The sequence below is a fragment of the Onychomys torridus genome, chromosome 17 (assembly GCF_903995425.1).
Source record: "Onychomys torridus chromosome 17, mOncTor1.1, whole genome shotgun sequence".
NCBI lineage: Eukaryota > Metazoa > Chordata > Mammalia > Rodentia > Cricetidae > Onychomys > Onychomys torridus.
The window spans coordinates 42,027,894-42,043,810 of record NC_050459.1 but is presented as its reverse complement, the minus strand read 5'-3'; the positions used below and the strand labels follow the sequence as shown (position 1 = coordinate 42,043,810).

The 15,917-nt window shown below is 41.2% G+C and overlaps 1 protein-coding gene across 8 annotated transcripts in view; it reads left to right on the top strand.

Annotated features, from left to right (window-relative positions):
• Window positions 1-15,917, top strand: part of Tenm3 (teneurin transmembrane protein 3) — a 2,620,641-nt gene that overhangs the window by 2,229,888 nt on the left and 374,836 nt on the right. The gene's annotated exons all lie outside the window — the stretch shown is intronic.

The window sequence follows — 15,917 nt, the reverse complement described above, 5'->3', positions numbered from 1 at the left end:
AGAAAACTTGATATGGGAACTAAGACCTCAAGTCCTAAAAAATAATAATTTTAAAACAACACAACCTTGTTAAAAAAAAAAAAAAAAAAAAAAAAACAATCCAGTCTTGTTTGGGGCTTTGCTCTTTCCTGTGGCGGAGCTCATATAGAGAGACCCTTGTTTGTCCAGATGGAAATCGGGGCTTCACAAGTAGTGAACAGCCTTTGGGTTTGGGGGATCTCGGTATTTTCAGCTGTGTGAGGATGCTGCATGACGTTTCCTGTTCTGTATAACCTCGTCTTTCCTGGTATTCCCACTCTTCCTCCTCTGGTCGAGCGGTAGCGCCCCTCTCCTATTGTGCGCGTCAGAAGAAGCAGCTTCAGTGAAGAAATGTCTAAGGAAGCTACACAGGGAGGGGATATGATTTCTTTTGGCTCACAGCTTTGATGTATGGTAAACTGTCTCCCTTCTTCCTCAGTCTGGGATGAGGAAGAGCATCACGGGGAAAAAGAGCACAGAGGGGTGGAGCTGCTTACATCATGGCAACTGAGAAAGAGAGGTCAGATACCAAGAGGCCAGAGCAAGATAAGTCACAAACACTCAAAGGACTCCCCTGGTCCCCTGCTTCCTTCAGCCAGGTCCTGCATCCTAATAGCCCTTTGAGGAAATCAGTGCCCCCGAGAGGCAATCACTTCTCAGTAGCTCCATGAGCAGACAAGAGTCTTCTGCCTCAGAGCCAAATCCCACAAACACCTGGAATCCATGATCCACTTCCTGTCTGACCTCCCACATTAAAGAACTCTCACATCCCTACCAGGGTAAATCAGACTTCCTTCTGCCTGCCTCTACTACACCCTTGTTGTGATGTGAATGAGAATAATTATATATATATATAATACTTACTGAGCAGTTTCTATGCAGTGGGATATGTTAAATATTTTGAGGTGTTGTCTTTTCAGCCCCCAAACAAACATAAGAAGCAGAATTGGGAACTAATTGCAAACAGGTAAAGATCTGAGGCTGAAAGGGTCCAATACTTTGCAGGTTTCAAGGTTAGCTGTCCTTGTTCTGACACCCTAAGATTTTCTCCTGGACTTCCAAACATCTAAACTCTCTGCCCCATCTCAATTCCATATCCACACACTTACTATTGTAAAAATGTACTTTTTCTGGGGGAATTTGGCAGATTAACTTCAGAAAACATCTGAAATTTTTCTTCGACTTTGGTGCATTAGCCTAGTTTCCAATCTAAGGTTTAGATCATAAGTGAAATGGAATGTGAAACATTTCAGCCACTCCAATTTCTCAGAAACATTTGTCTGTATCACAAACTCGAGAATCATTTTGAAAGGATTAGCCATCTACAACCTGAAGGTGTTGGCCCTGTGACAAGAGGCAGCTGGTAAACAGTGCGGGGTACATGTAGACCTTGCTGAAGGTAGAGGTGCCTTTAAGACCGTCTTTGTACCGAAGCCCTAGTCATTGATATTGAACCTGGCCCCTTTCATAACTGCAATTTCAAACATAAATTATACTGTAACATCCCTATAGAAATGTCTGGAGTCATAAATGAAGAGGGATGGAAGATGCCGTTCTCAATACAACCCACATCATTAACATGTCAAATCTCTGTTCCCATTTCAATGAAACTGGGATGTTTTCCAACTTTTCCTCAGATTCTGAGTATTGTGCCTGTGTTGAGGAGGGCGGCAGTGGGGAGGGATGTAGATGAAAGTACCAGTTTAGTGTTTCACTGATCTGATCCTCTCCACCAGCTGCCCTTCCCACCTGCCCTACAAACCCTGACAGAAACCACACATCCCTACAAAGTATCAAAGCCAGATCCTTGTTGTAGCCGTCTCAGCAAAATGAGTCAATTTAGATGAAAAAAAAAAAAAAGGTTAAAGAACTATGCCCAGGCCATAGAAATTAGACTTCAAAACGGAGCTAAAGTAATTTTAAAACCATTTTACCTGTCAGGAAAAAAAATTACATATAATAACTTTAAGAATTAGTCATTTCAGCTCAGCAATTGTGGCACAAAGAAATCTGAAATGTAGCTATCTACCAGGGACTATGACAAAGTAGAAATTAGTTTACAATACATTAAATGATAAACAAAGTCACCCATATCAATTAACTTGTTTCTGGGCAAACACAGAGCTGTGTTTTCAAAGCCTCATCCCAGTAGATGAGTCTTCAAAGGTGGTTTTATGAAGTGGAGGATAGATCCTCTGAGGGTGCCCGTTGCCCATCTCCCTCAGTATGGTTTTATGTTTCATTGACTATATTAGCATTAAACTCTTTAGGAGTGACAGGCTGCAGGAAGGAGGTCCCAGGTGGGCCATGGGATCCTCGGGGCCAGCTGTTCCTTGGCTTAGATAATTCTTCTTTCTGAGATTTACAGATCCGTTTTGCATCTGACAGACCACAGCAAGCAAGTCTTTGTACTGCCCAGTGCTGATGTTTTAAAGGATAGCATCTTAATAATTTATTAACTGCAACATTTCCTCTGGGCTTTATCTGTGTAATGTCGTCAAGTCACAGAACATCATAAATATGAAGAACGAGAACATAACAAGAGAACCTTCTAGAAGAGAGCAATGCCGCCCCCCCCCTTCTATTTTTGCTGTTGTTGTTGATGCCAAAGACTCCTCTGAGAGCCCTTGCTGGTTTACCTGGCTGCAAAGCAGCAGAAAATTTCCCATTTGTGAAGTGGGATTGCAGCATCAGTTTTGACTTGGCTAACAACATGCCCAGATAGTTAGCGATGTCATGATAGGAAAACATGGTCCCCAGCATGTTCTGAGGCACACCTGAATGTCTGTACACTCCAGTGGCACACCTCTGCTTCCACACTCCCACTTCTGAGCTTCTGCTCATGCAGCAGGCTGCTGCTCCCATCTCTCCACCCTCAAAGCTTGTCTGTGTTTGAAGATGATGTCAAGGCAACATTTATCTTTTTTCCACGAGGCTTTATTGATCCATTTTAAATGGACATGCTTCTGCCTTTTCTGACACATTTATATTATTGACACATCCTGCTCTATGTGATGATTTTTGTCAACTTTGTCCAATGCTGATCTGGAATGCCATGGTGACCCCTACTGTAGTATCTTAGTAAACTGTATACAGCCCATCACAGAAACCTGCACATAACAGATGTTTATTCATTTAATAGAATGGCCATTAATCTAGTCCTGTGCCCCTGGACCCCTGCTTTCTCACTTGCGCTCTCTCTCTCTCTCTCTCTCTCTCTCTCTCTCCCTCCCTCCTTCCTGTTCCTCCCTCTCCCTCTATTTCTTCTTTCTTTTCCCATTTTTCTGCTAGGGCTCAGACCCAGGAACCCGAGGACAAGTACTCCACTACTGACCTACATTCCCAAACCCTTCTATCTCTTTTTCACATATACCAATTGCACAATTATTAAATGACATTTCCAATTTCTTGTGAAACTAATGTTAGCACAGAAAGCAAATTACTCTTAGGAACTTTTATGTTAGAACTCACACTAAAAAACAATATTTGCTTTTGTAATCTATTTTTTAGTGTACTGAATATTTTCGTGTGTGTGTGTGTGTGTGTGTGTGTGTGTGTGTGTGTGTGCTCATACACATATTTCCACTCTTTGAGATGGGGTCTTTGCTATGTCTTGAAGCTATTGACTGAAGTGATCTTCCTGCCTCAGCTTCTTGAGCAGCTAAGACTACAGACATGCACCATCGTTATGTGGCTTTATTTTATTCTCATATATAATATTTAGTCATCATGCAAGGCTTATACCCATGACCACGATGAAGGAATCAGTTGATTCTCTTGGGGCAGATTAGGAAGACAGGGCCCAGAGAAGTTATTTAGATTTTTATAGAGGTGCGTATCTAGTGCATTTCAGAGTGTAAAACCTGAAGCAGGTATGCTAAGTGTTCCAACAGGACTGAGTTAGTACTGAGTGCTCATTGTTAGGTGTCTCAACAGGTAATAAAGTAAGATACTGTCTGAGCTCTAGTTTGAAGAGGCCTGTGTCATAATGACCTAGGTACAGAACTACTCAAGATGATGCAATAGCAATGTTGGCTCACTACCCAGACTAAATAACTAGTTAACAGAAAACATCCATTGTCAGATGAGCAGATTCAATACATTTAATGGCGTGTAATGATTATTCAGTTTGTAGCGACTTTTATTCAAAGGTTTGTCTCAGTGTACTGTGCAAACTGTTAACTGTTTTTATAAATGACCAGGATAGTAGATTAAGGAAGTAATTGGTTTTGCCTTCAATACAGTTGGTACTTAACACATATTTATTGATTAGCTCCACAGAAATTTCCTCATTATTTTGGAAAGCATCCATTTTTCAAAGAATTATTTATCTTCATTTTATGTATATGAGATTTTGTCTTATGTGTGTATGTATGTATGTATGTATGTATGTATATCTGTGCACCCTGTTCCTGTCTGGTGCCTATGGGGGTACATAGAGGCTGCTGTTCCCCTGAAATTGGAGTTACAGGTGGTTGGGAGGCAATATGTGAGTGCTAAGAACAGACTTGATCCTCTGGCAGAGCAGCCATTGCTGCAGCCAACATATCAATGTTTTTAAATGGACTCCCAAAAAGTGATTGATGAGGCCCATTTGAGGGAACGTGGCATGATATGTATTGTTTTAGAAAATTCTAGATATAAGCTGATCAAGTTGCTCGAATGTTTTGTTCCTTAATTTTAAAAGGAATGCTTCCAGATAGTGTTCCAGCTAGAGCTTCCCGGGATTTTAGTTGACTTTACTTACAAGTCAACTACACGCATCTCAAGTCAGCGATGCTCCAGACTGAATGGCTGTCATTAAAAAAACCATCCTATTTTCAGGGCGAGGGCTGCTGGATTTAAATAGTTAAGGGCAATTCTTCCCAAGGCTTCTTCACACCATTGTAGCCACCTGCTCTACTGCGTAGAATGGAGGTGATTAATAAGAGGCGTTAACACATCTTACACCACAGGGAGAGGCAAGACTGAAGAGTGCTGAGTAGCTGTAACTGGGGAACAGTCACTGTTGAGTCGCTCCCCATCTCTCGCTTGCCCACCCAGCCTGTGTGATCATTTCTGCAAGACGAAATATAGAGTGGGCTCACATGCGCAGGCAGGTGACTTCCGTGGTTAGTAATCGCGTGGAACTTGACATATGCATTTGGCTACGTGGCACGTCCAACCTGCAGAACCTTAAACAGAGCTGGGGAAGAGTGATGGGAAATCAGAAGGTGGCGTTCTGAAGGCAGAGAAAGCTGGCTGAGCCTGGAGCTGGAGAGTTTCTCCAGCTCCCACCAAGCCCCAGCAGTCCAGTAGCCCACTTATAAAATAAACACACAGACGCTTATATTATTTAAACTGTTTGGCCTAATGGCTCAGGCTTCTTGCTATCTACTTCTTCTATCTTAAATTATCCCATTTCTAGTCATCTATACTTTGCCACGTGGCTCATGGCTTACCAGTACCTTACATTTCTCTTGTCATGGCGGAGGCTGGCAGGTCTCTCTTCCGCCTTCCACTTCCCCAAATTCTCTTCTCTCTTGTCCCGCCTATACTTCCTGCCTGGCTCCTGGCCAATCAGTGTTTTATTTACTAACCAATCAGAGGAACGCATTTGACATACAGAACATCCCACAGCATGAGCCATGAGGTATTATTGCCCCAGGGTGACCCCCTGAGGACCAAAGGAGAACAGAAGGTCAACCACCTGACCTAGGGGGAGTCCTTTCACTTGCAGAGGGCATGGATGTGGGAAAAGTGACAGTTTGGGGTCTGTAAGGAAGTGGGGACAAGCTAAGGAGAGTGCTTCGTTATGCAAAGGACGGGAGATAATGATGTGTGGAGGAAGTGGGTTTTCGGGTCCCTGGCCCAAGAGCAGGGGCAGTGAGATACCGGGGGACCTTTAGGGAAGGAGAATGGTGAGTGGGAATTAGTGTGCACTTAAAGGGATAGCAACTAAAGAAGGATGGACATTTCCTCTATTAGGGAGACTTGTGTCTCTGTGAATTGGAATAAGATGTCCACTAGACAGAGGAAGAATAAAGAGCAGAGCAGATTGTCTGTCTTAGTGGGATAAAAGGTATCATCAGAGTGTTCCCTTCTAATGGGTTCCGTCTCCATCGCCAGATCTACATCTTACATCATTAAAAATAAGTACCAGAAAAAATGTCTTCTTAAATGACACATTATTTCACTTAAATCTTGACATCTGAATCTCATTCCTACTTATTTTCCTGCACTTGTTGACAAGTCATTTAAGAAAAAAAGGTATGGCGCTCAATAGTCTAATCCTGCCTGTTATCTAAGAGACTTGTAGCTTCTTCGGTAACGTTGACGGATTAACATGACCTTAAAAGAGGGGGCGGGGCAGAATGTTGTGAGCGGCCCTGCATCTCTTCACAAGCTTTTTAGCCATTCTCAGAAACAAAATGGGAAGCAGAGAAATCACATGAAGAACCCTGGAGGAAACAGAGATAGTGGGGAATGTGGGCAGGCAGTGCAGAACCAGAACGTAGAAATGAACATTCCACGAGTCTAATTCATCCACCACGTGTATGCTGCCAAGAGATAATATTTTCATCTTTGAATTCCATGGTAAACACAATAATTTAATTACGCTGAGGAGACATTGGCAAGCAGAGCTAATGGACTTTGCAGTTACCATTTTTTAAGATACAGAATCTCTTTTCCTTGATCGCTTGCTTTGATATTATTTCTAAATACCATCTAATATCCTGTTATGGATTTTTTTTTTAGTAGACTGGTTAACAAAATGTCACCAATCCACTAGAGCTGGCAGGAAGTCAATGACACCATCACAGGAGCGCTGGCATGTTCATAATGATAACGATGGCTCTAATATACATTAGCAGTTTTCTTCTGTACCTCAAAAGAAACTAGCAGACATCACATCAGAGGTACCAGCCAAAGTGTGGCCAGCTGGATGTCAGGACATTGCACTCATTTGGAGTTCTCAGGATGCAGACACCTTGCGCCGGACAGAGAATAATTATACTTTTTCAGCTGTAATCCCAGAAGAATAATTATAAGGCACATATAGTAATTCCAAACAAAATTTAGTACTAAAATAAACATTCCCCTTGTACTATTTAAAAACCTGGGGTGTAGTTATTAAGAAAGTAAGCAATACATCTACACTATCTATAAGAACTATTTGGCCTGTAACTTCTTGGGGGATAATACTGTTTTCTTTTGTTTTTCCTCCTGCCTAGTCTGAGGTTATATTTATTTCCCTAGGGAAGAAACTTTTTTTAAAAATATTTAACATAGGAATATTACTAGCAAGAGAAGGCACCTGATTTAGCTACCATTTGCCTCTTAACTATAGATACAAAACTAACCTTCCATAGTTGAAACATGCAGAGAGAGAGAGACAGACAGACAAAGATAGAGAGGCAGAGACAGAACCAGACAGAGATAGAAAGAAATATGTGTAGGAATTAGCACATCATTTTTAAGCCACTTATTTGCAAAGAAAATAAAGTCACACACTGAAGTGATGTGGTGATAAGCAATTAGCCAATGAATCCACAGTAGAATTTACCTTCTAAAACTGAAGTGTGGTTTTATTGAGTTGGAGAGCACTACATTTTCAAAGAATTCTATGTAAGCCTTGAGGCACAACGTTCTACATTTTTGTTTTAGCAATTTACATATTTCGTTTTGCATGGAAATTGAATTATTTTATGTCACCCTCCAAGATGGCTTGAAAATGTCACCTGCTAAATCAATTGATTTTAGACTTCAAGTAAACATCAACAAATGTGAATATTCGCAAAGCGTTACCAAAGGATTGCCTAAATTCCCAGCTCTCATTTCAGGAATTTGCTAATATGGTATTGATCAATCTACAATTCCCAGATTAAGTAGAAATGATAGGAATATTGGATGAAAAAAATTGCCACCCAGGCCAGAAAGATAAATCGTTTGGGTTGTCTTTTTGCAAGTTTGAGGTCACGATTCATTCATCTTGTTACTTTGCTATATCCCTTTAGTGGCTTCAATTGCAGGATTAAATATTGAATGGTGGCAGATCATTCAATATATAGGCTCTCATAGTTCAGTATTAGAAGGCCTCTCCTGCTGAAAATGGAGCTGTGTGCACACAGAATGCCAAAGATAATCGTGCTGATGATCTAGTCTGAGAGATTAATCCCCCAGCAATATTATCAGACAATTCTTAACACATTGATTTTGTCCCTGATATGACACTTCTGAAACAAATGGCTGTACTAAGCATTTCAAGAGTGACACTAGGCTTCCTCTATAAGCCTGGCTCCTTCAGAAAATTAACCCATTAAGAGATTAGCCTGGAAAGTTGGAGCTCAGTTTCTTAACACACCGAATCATCCCCCCAAACAAAAATAAAATGTAAAAGATCCAAAGCACTTTGGGGGAGCATTAATTACTAGAGGATTATAAAATTTAAAAGGATGACTCTGGGTGAAATTGCGTCCTCATGGCTAACTGTGAAGAATGAAAACACCCAATTAATATGCTGCTTGGTAAGCATAATTATAACAGAGATGCTCATGCCTCCCTGCTAGCCTGAGCTATTATGTTAGAAATTCTTGAATTTTTCTTCTGTTCATGCATTTGCGGGTTACTTCCATACTAAATGGGTTAAAATGAATACATTAAAGTTTTTTTTAATGCATTATTTAGTCAAGAGACCCAAGAGACTTAAAAGGATTAATGGATATACTTTTTAAAAATAAAAATGTTTTATTTATAAAACATAAAAATTAAAGTTTGACAAGGACCAAGAGGTCACTCTGTCTCCCCTTCTTTCTGCCTGTGTAGAATTATTTTATTTTCCATTCGTCAGGATGTTCTGAAAGGCCCTGGGCGATCATTTTTCACTTCTTTCTGAGTTGCTAGAATCCAGCATTTCTTCAAGGTAAAATTGTTTGGTGGGGGGATAAAGGGGAGGGGAAGATTTTACCTAAAGTTTCCTGTTCTTAGAAGCAAACCCATTAATTCTCCACAGATGGTTATTTGAAATCATTATAAGAACTCCCTCTTCTACTACAAACATTTGTCATAGTTCATATCCCCCCACCCCCCCCCCCCCACCCCCCACAATGTAAGCACATTTGGATTTCCCTCATTTTTCCCATCAGTCACTCAATCCGTTCCTTTCATCACCTGGATTTGTCTCTGGCTCCCTTCCAGCAAGCACACAGCTTTGTAGAGCGTGGGGTCCACAGTGAGTCTCCATGTTGTGATGATGAAGTCTCACATGTCTAGACACAGCACGGGAGAATGGCTTTTGGAGACAGACAGCCCTGAGTTTTAATCCTACACCTTCTATTTATAATGATGAGCCTTTCATCTATGCATTAACCACCCCACCCCCCATCTCTCAGTTGCTTTGTGTATAAAAGGAAAGGGAGCCAACAATGTCGACTACGTAGGATAATTGTGGGTCTTAAATAAATGGTAATAATTGGAAGAAGAGAAACAAGCAAAAGTAGCTATTGCTATCATAAGGTACATTTCTTTTTTATTACATTCTGCATACAATTTGTGTGTGTGTGTGTGTGTGTGTGTGTGCGCGCGCGCGCGCCCATGCCACATGCCGTTGCATGTGAAATTCAGAGGACAACCTGCAGGGTTACTCTAGTCTACATCCATCATGTGTGTCCCTGGGACTGAACCCAGGCCATCATGCTTAATGGCAAATGCCTTTACCTGCTAAGACATCTCACCAGCATTTTACGACCGCTCTCTTGAGGAGCCATGTGGGCCCAGAGAAAGTTGGAAAAGCCCTTGTCCAGGACCCCACCAAAACAAAGACTTGGAAACCGGTTTTCAAATATGACTAGGCCTCTCAAAGTTGGCTCTCTAAGCCTGTGATTCTCCTACTGCAGTGAGGCTCATTCATGAAGGCAGACTGCCAGCCCTGTCGCAGGTGTCTGCTTCAGTGGGTCTTGGATGGGGCCTTGGAGTTACTGGTTCACGTACTGCCAGTGTGGGCACCACAAATGAGCAGCCTGGCTTCCAATTGTTCTGTGTCCTGTGTTTGTAAGTTGATCGTTATCCAGAGCAGCTAAGCCCAGCCTGACTCTGATGTCATGGAGGCATGATCAGCACAACAGGATTTACTCTTCTGTTTCAAGAACGTCTGGAATGCAGCACCAGAAAGGGACTTGGTTGGAACCTAGAGAATTCGGTGTGCTGGACAGCCTTAGGAAAATAGAAATCTGAGTAAAGAGAGTCTGGAGGCAATGACTCTGTGTCTAAGAGCGAAACAAAGACACATTGACAGTTGAACGGGACCACCGGGTGGACCTGCCTATTGTGGAGGGTGCTGGGTGCTGAATCCCTGAGATATTAAACGTGAGCACAGGATGCTTGCTTTGCTAACATACATCCAGACCTTGTACTGTGGATGGCTGTGCATGTGGGCTGTGCCTGTATCTTGGAGGGGACTGGGGAGCATTGATGATCACAAACTTTCCTTTCTGAGGTGACTGGTTAGTAAACAGTCCCAACTCTTGTCTGTTTGCCTGTGTGTTCTTCTTTCTCTCCCTCAATGGTGCTATTACAGAAATTTAGCATTGGTTGACCAGCTGCCTAATTTATATTAACTAACTTAAGCACAATTCAGTAGAAATATGGTACTGTGTCATAATTAGCTCTTCCTAACTCTCTATGCTAGACTTCTAAGGACAAGCCACATGCAAATAGGAGTTAGAGGAAAGCTGCTTTCATGTTGAATTGCTGAAGATGGGACATGTGATTGCCAAATGAAGAGAAAGCTGGAGGGAAGGGAACAGATCACATTTTCAGACTGACTTAGCTGATAGCCAGTTGGCCAACCAGATGCTGCAGTGGGAACCACAATGAAGAGAAGCTTCATTCATGTGTGGATAAAAAGAAGTCACTACACTCATGTCACAAAGCATTTGATAAGGATCTTCTTGAATTGGACAACACCTGGAACCTTTGGCAGAAGAAGTCAGAGAACTTGACCTTGGGAGTTAAAGTAGGCGATTGCCCACTCTTCAGTTCAATTCTGTTCTAGTCATTCAGTTCACTTCCCCACAGTCCAGGGAATTATGATTACCTATTTGTGTTTACCCTACGCACAGTCTCGAACTTGGGCTTGTGATGTTGAAGGACAGTCTTCTGCAGGCTACTGAGCTAACCTGTGCACTGTAGGAAGAACATTTTAGTGTTAAGATTCATTGACTATATGCTTCGAAATCATTACATACAGTCTGCAATTGTTAAGTGGTATCTACATGAATTCGATCTCAACTGCCCAGTTGGCACCCTAGTTCAAACATTGTTAGGGTAAAGATTCTTAGGAAAGTATTTTGGATTGAAAGGAATGGAGACACTGTTTTAGAATTGTTAAGTGGTACCCTTTTCATCTTTCAAACAGTCAATAACTTGTTTCATTATAGAGAGACTTCCCATCTGAATTTTGGGACTGTTAACCACTTCCTTACAGTGAGAGCGACTGGGCAGGGTCTGTCAATATTGATTCCCACTGAAACAACACAGGCTACAAAGGTCTCTAGTACATGTTGTAACTGGTATAATTGGTTGACGAGTAAAGCTTTTGCACATGAAAATCAGCTATCGGTATCCTTTGCAGCCCTGATGAGTGATATTTCACCGACTTGAGCAGGAGGAATTCTTCCAATCCTGCTTTCTTTGAGAGACTAAGAGAAAGCAGGGTTTCCCTGGTAATCTTTGCATTATGGCATGGCCCATTTGAGCTATACACTGTGCTTCTTGTTCAGCTTCTCCTGTAGCCTTCCGAGAAGATGGAAAATGTATCGCAAACTGCTGTGCAGTAAGATCATTTCTTGCCTGCCAGATTTTAGTGTTATATACAACATGCTATTGTTGTGAGATTGGCGTTTATGGAGAGTAGATTCCTGGCAGTGTGTCACCTCACCTGCCTACAGTAAAAGGGTCTCCAGATAGGCTGGATTTGCTACTACTGTAAATAGTTCTATATTTGTAGCATGATGGTAGTGACATTTATGAATTAACCAGCATTCCTCCTTTGCTGTATTAGAAACTGGGGTTTAGCTTCCAAGACCACATTACCTATTTTGCTTTGGTGTCTTGAGAGAAGGGGGAGACAGCTGTTAAGATATTGAAAATATTTCCTTTTATTTTCTGTCTCAATTTTTTTTGTTATACATTAGAGACCTTATGTAATGTTTAATGTTTCAATTTGCTATATGCATTTTCAGTTTTAGTATTTGTCATCCTGTTCCAATTTAATGAGAGCTTATTTGGCTATAGTTTTCATTGAAAAGCAGATCACACATACGACTTTCAGCAATAATATATATTTTTCCTTGTCTTTGGATTTGAACAGCCTTCTAAAATTTTCTGTACTGAAATTCTGGCAGGGTTCTTCCTTCAACATTTGGCGGAGGGTTTGGAATGTTTTAAACATTTGAAGGGACTGGGATCAATTACTGTAACCTAAAATGGATAACCTTTAAGACACGGAGCTCATGTTTTTCCTAATCATCTCATTACATGACATTTTTCTGTTTGTATATCGATAAAACACTGTGTGTTGGCTAAATAAGGCTCATTTCATTTATTTCCAAGTGGTGTTGACATTGTAAAACTAGCATATTACATAGAACATTAGAGTTATTTTTAAGCCATAACATCTTTGTGAATTAAAAAAAATATAAAATTCAGAAGATGGATAAACTCATAACAATCTACCAGTCTAACAAAGTATAATAAATAGCAGAAGCACATATTTCAAATGAATCTTTAAAAGATCACAATGCAAACAGTTTTAACACTATTTTTCTAGTTAAGGAAGCTCTGAGGGTTCTTACTGATTGTTACTGGTGTTGTTTCATTACTGAAAGACCCCCACCCTAATATAAAATCCCATGTTCCTCAGAGACATGTTTACTTAGAAGGGGTCATATAGTAATATCCTGAGTTTTTTTTAATTTATCAAGTCGATAAAGGACTCATATTACGCTCTTGGGGTAGAAAAAATGCCAGACATTACCAACTTCAAGATCTTACTTGATAAATATAAATGTGGATCAACCCTGTGCTGAAAGCACGCTGTGGATATGACCCATGATGGACAGATGGCTGTGTGATGGCAAGAAATATTACAGACAGACATTCCTGCGCCTGCTCCAGTGGACGCAGAAAACTACGGAGAGTCATGGCTCAGCTCAGATTTTTTTTTCTTGACGATGGATTAGAGATCAATTTAGAAGCACGTTGTTCTAGAGTTTCTCAGAGACCTTTGTTTTTCCTGAATGAGACAGTTATTTGTAAATTTGCCACATTCTTTCACTATTTTCCCCATGGACTCTGATTACTTTGTGTAATTTCATGTCGCCATATTTTACTGGAAAAAAATAGATAGTAGCTGTCTGGTTTTCACGTCCTAATTATTTGGTATAATTTCCTTTGCGGAGTGAACTATGTTTGGTGAATAGCGAACTTAGGGGAAAATTGAAATCATTCTGTGTGATGTAAGTGAAGACACATGTGAGGCCAGAAGTCTCCCTGCTCACCTTGTCCTAAATGACGTTTGATAGAAGGCCAAAATTCAGACCCGATGTGTGGTGTTTTATAATAATTACATGGTGCAAATTTCAATCATTTTCCACTGAGACCACTCAGCACATGTTTTATCAAAATGGTTTTCAGGGTTTTCTTCAGGGCCACAGGTGAGCACGGATGGTAAGTGAGAGATTGAGTCAGGTTTTATTATCTCGTGATGTGAATTTCTCTTGTATTTATCAGTTATTCGTTGTGATAAACTTAAAGGTTTATGCAGAATAGCATTCAATGTTGTTACATTTTGAAGAAGAATGCTTTCAAGTGCTCACTGAACAGTTATACTTCCTGCTCTCTCTGCTCTCTTAACCACTTAGCTCCATATGCAATGGCAACCGTAAATGCAAGGGACAGAGGAAAGGGCTCACAGGATCCAAATCCACCACTCCGCCTTGAGATCACTTTGTCTACTTACCAACCCGCTCCACTTGCAAGCTTCCTCTCTGGGCTAGGCAGGAATTACAGGTATCTAGTAACAAAAGCAAAAGGTCAGAGGCCATAAGTGGAGGAGTGGCCAGAATCATGTGACAGTGTAGAACTCTTCCCTATCCACCTGTTGGCATCCGCCACGTACATGAGAGACAATGTGAACGCTGTCCCTAGCTCAGGCACCGGGCTCATGTCTAACTCTGAACTCAGAACTGCCGCCCATCATTCCCTTCTTTGGCGTGTGAAAACACAGGTCCCTTACTATGCTCTTCTTGATTATTTCATTCAGAACTAAAGGAGAAATGACCTCCGTTACTTCTGATTTAATGGGCAAGACGCCAGGCTTGTGGATATGTGTACCTCCTCAATGATGTTTTCTTGGGCTCTGTGTAGAACCCAAGACATGGTACAAATCTACCAGTCCTGAGCTACATCTCAGGCCTTTTTTGTATAACTAACTGTTCCACATACCGCAGCCCTGTGTGCTCAGAGTGCAGTTACAGTAAAAACACGGTCAGTGTAGCTTTTCAAAGCAGCGTGTGTTTTCACTGACGTCCGTGCAGTAGTCAGTTTTCTGAACCAACGTAGACATAACCAGCCATCAAAATAAACATGTGCCCATCCATGGTCCAACACAAATCAAAGTGTACAAAATGAAAATTTTCCACTGAGCTTAAAAGAAAATTTAATATCTTCCACCTCCTCTTTGGGAGGGAGGAACTGGTTCGGTTTTCATTGGAATTTTTTATGTGGGTAAAACTTCCTGCTTGCTATGGTAGGCTAGGCTTTTTCTTTTCCCACAATTATGTCCTAAACAAAGAGGTGAGAGAAATTATACTAATCGTTTTGGTATATCTAAGGGGTGTTTCATGAGGCAACTCAAATTTTTGTGAGCTACATGATTCTTGAATATAATTTCAAAGACATTAAAAAATATTTTTTAAAACCTCACATTTTCTTTGTTGAGATTGCTGTTTCTCTGACAACTTTGATTTGAAGCTAAGAGAAAACACATACCTTTGATGGAAATATATTTTTGTCCCAAAACTGATCTGCTGCTGCTATTTTTCTTTCACCCCAATTCTATTATTTTTTTGGAGTTTCAGAGTATTACCCTAGTCTCACTTACGTATAGTTGCAAAGACTTGACACCAGCATAGTCCAGAGCCTTTCTGAAGCCGTGCTATTCAATATTCCTATCATTCAGACACCGGGTGGTGAAGATGTCAGATCAAGCGAAGTGTGCTTGAAGTCCTAGAGTTGATTGGTCAAGAATGAGACCTCTCCTGAAAGACATCTTACAGAGGCCCAATGACTCTCCTTTCATGGTTCACACAAACAGAGCATAAGGAATCATTGTGAAATATAATGACAGTACAGCTGTAACAATGTAATAAATAAAAGATTGTGCATCTGTTTGTGGAAGACCTCTCATTGCTACACCTTGTAACTTGCTGCAGGCTTGAATCACTGCATCGTTGCTGTGGGTGCAAATGCAAGGGTAGTGTCCAGTCTCATTATGTCTTGTTGGGAAGACTCTAGGCGGTAAGGGACACACTGTGTGATGAGCAGGAGAGTGAAAGGGAGTCGGAACGTTGGCTGAAATTATGCTTGTTATCTATTCTTCTGCAGAGGAAATTAGCTTCTATCTGTTTCTTTGAACAGAGCGGGGACTCTGTGCTAAGATGGGCATCTCCTTTCTCCCTCAGAAGTTTGGTTTAAGAGGTGTTATGAGGAGTCTTTCCTCTCCCTCTCTCCGTCCCTTCCTCCCCCATCTTCCCCTCCCTCATCTCTCTCTCTCTTTTCCTCCTTCCTTCTCTCCCTCCCTTGAGACCTCCCTTCTTTAGACTCTTCTCCCTCCCTCCATCTCCTGTCACTGTCCTTGA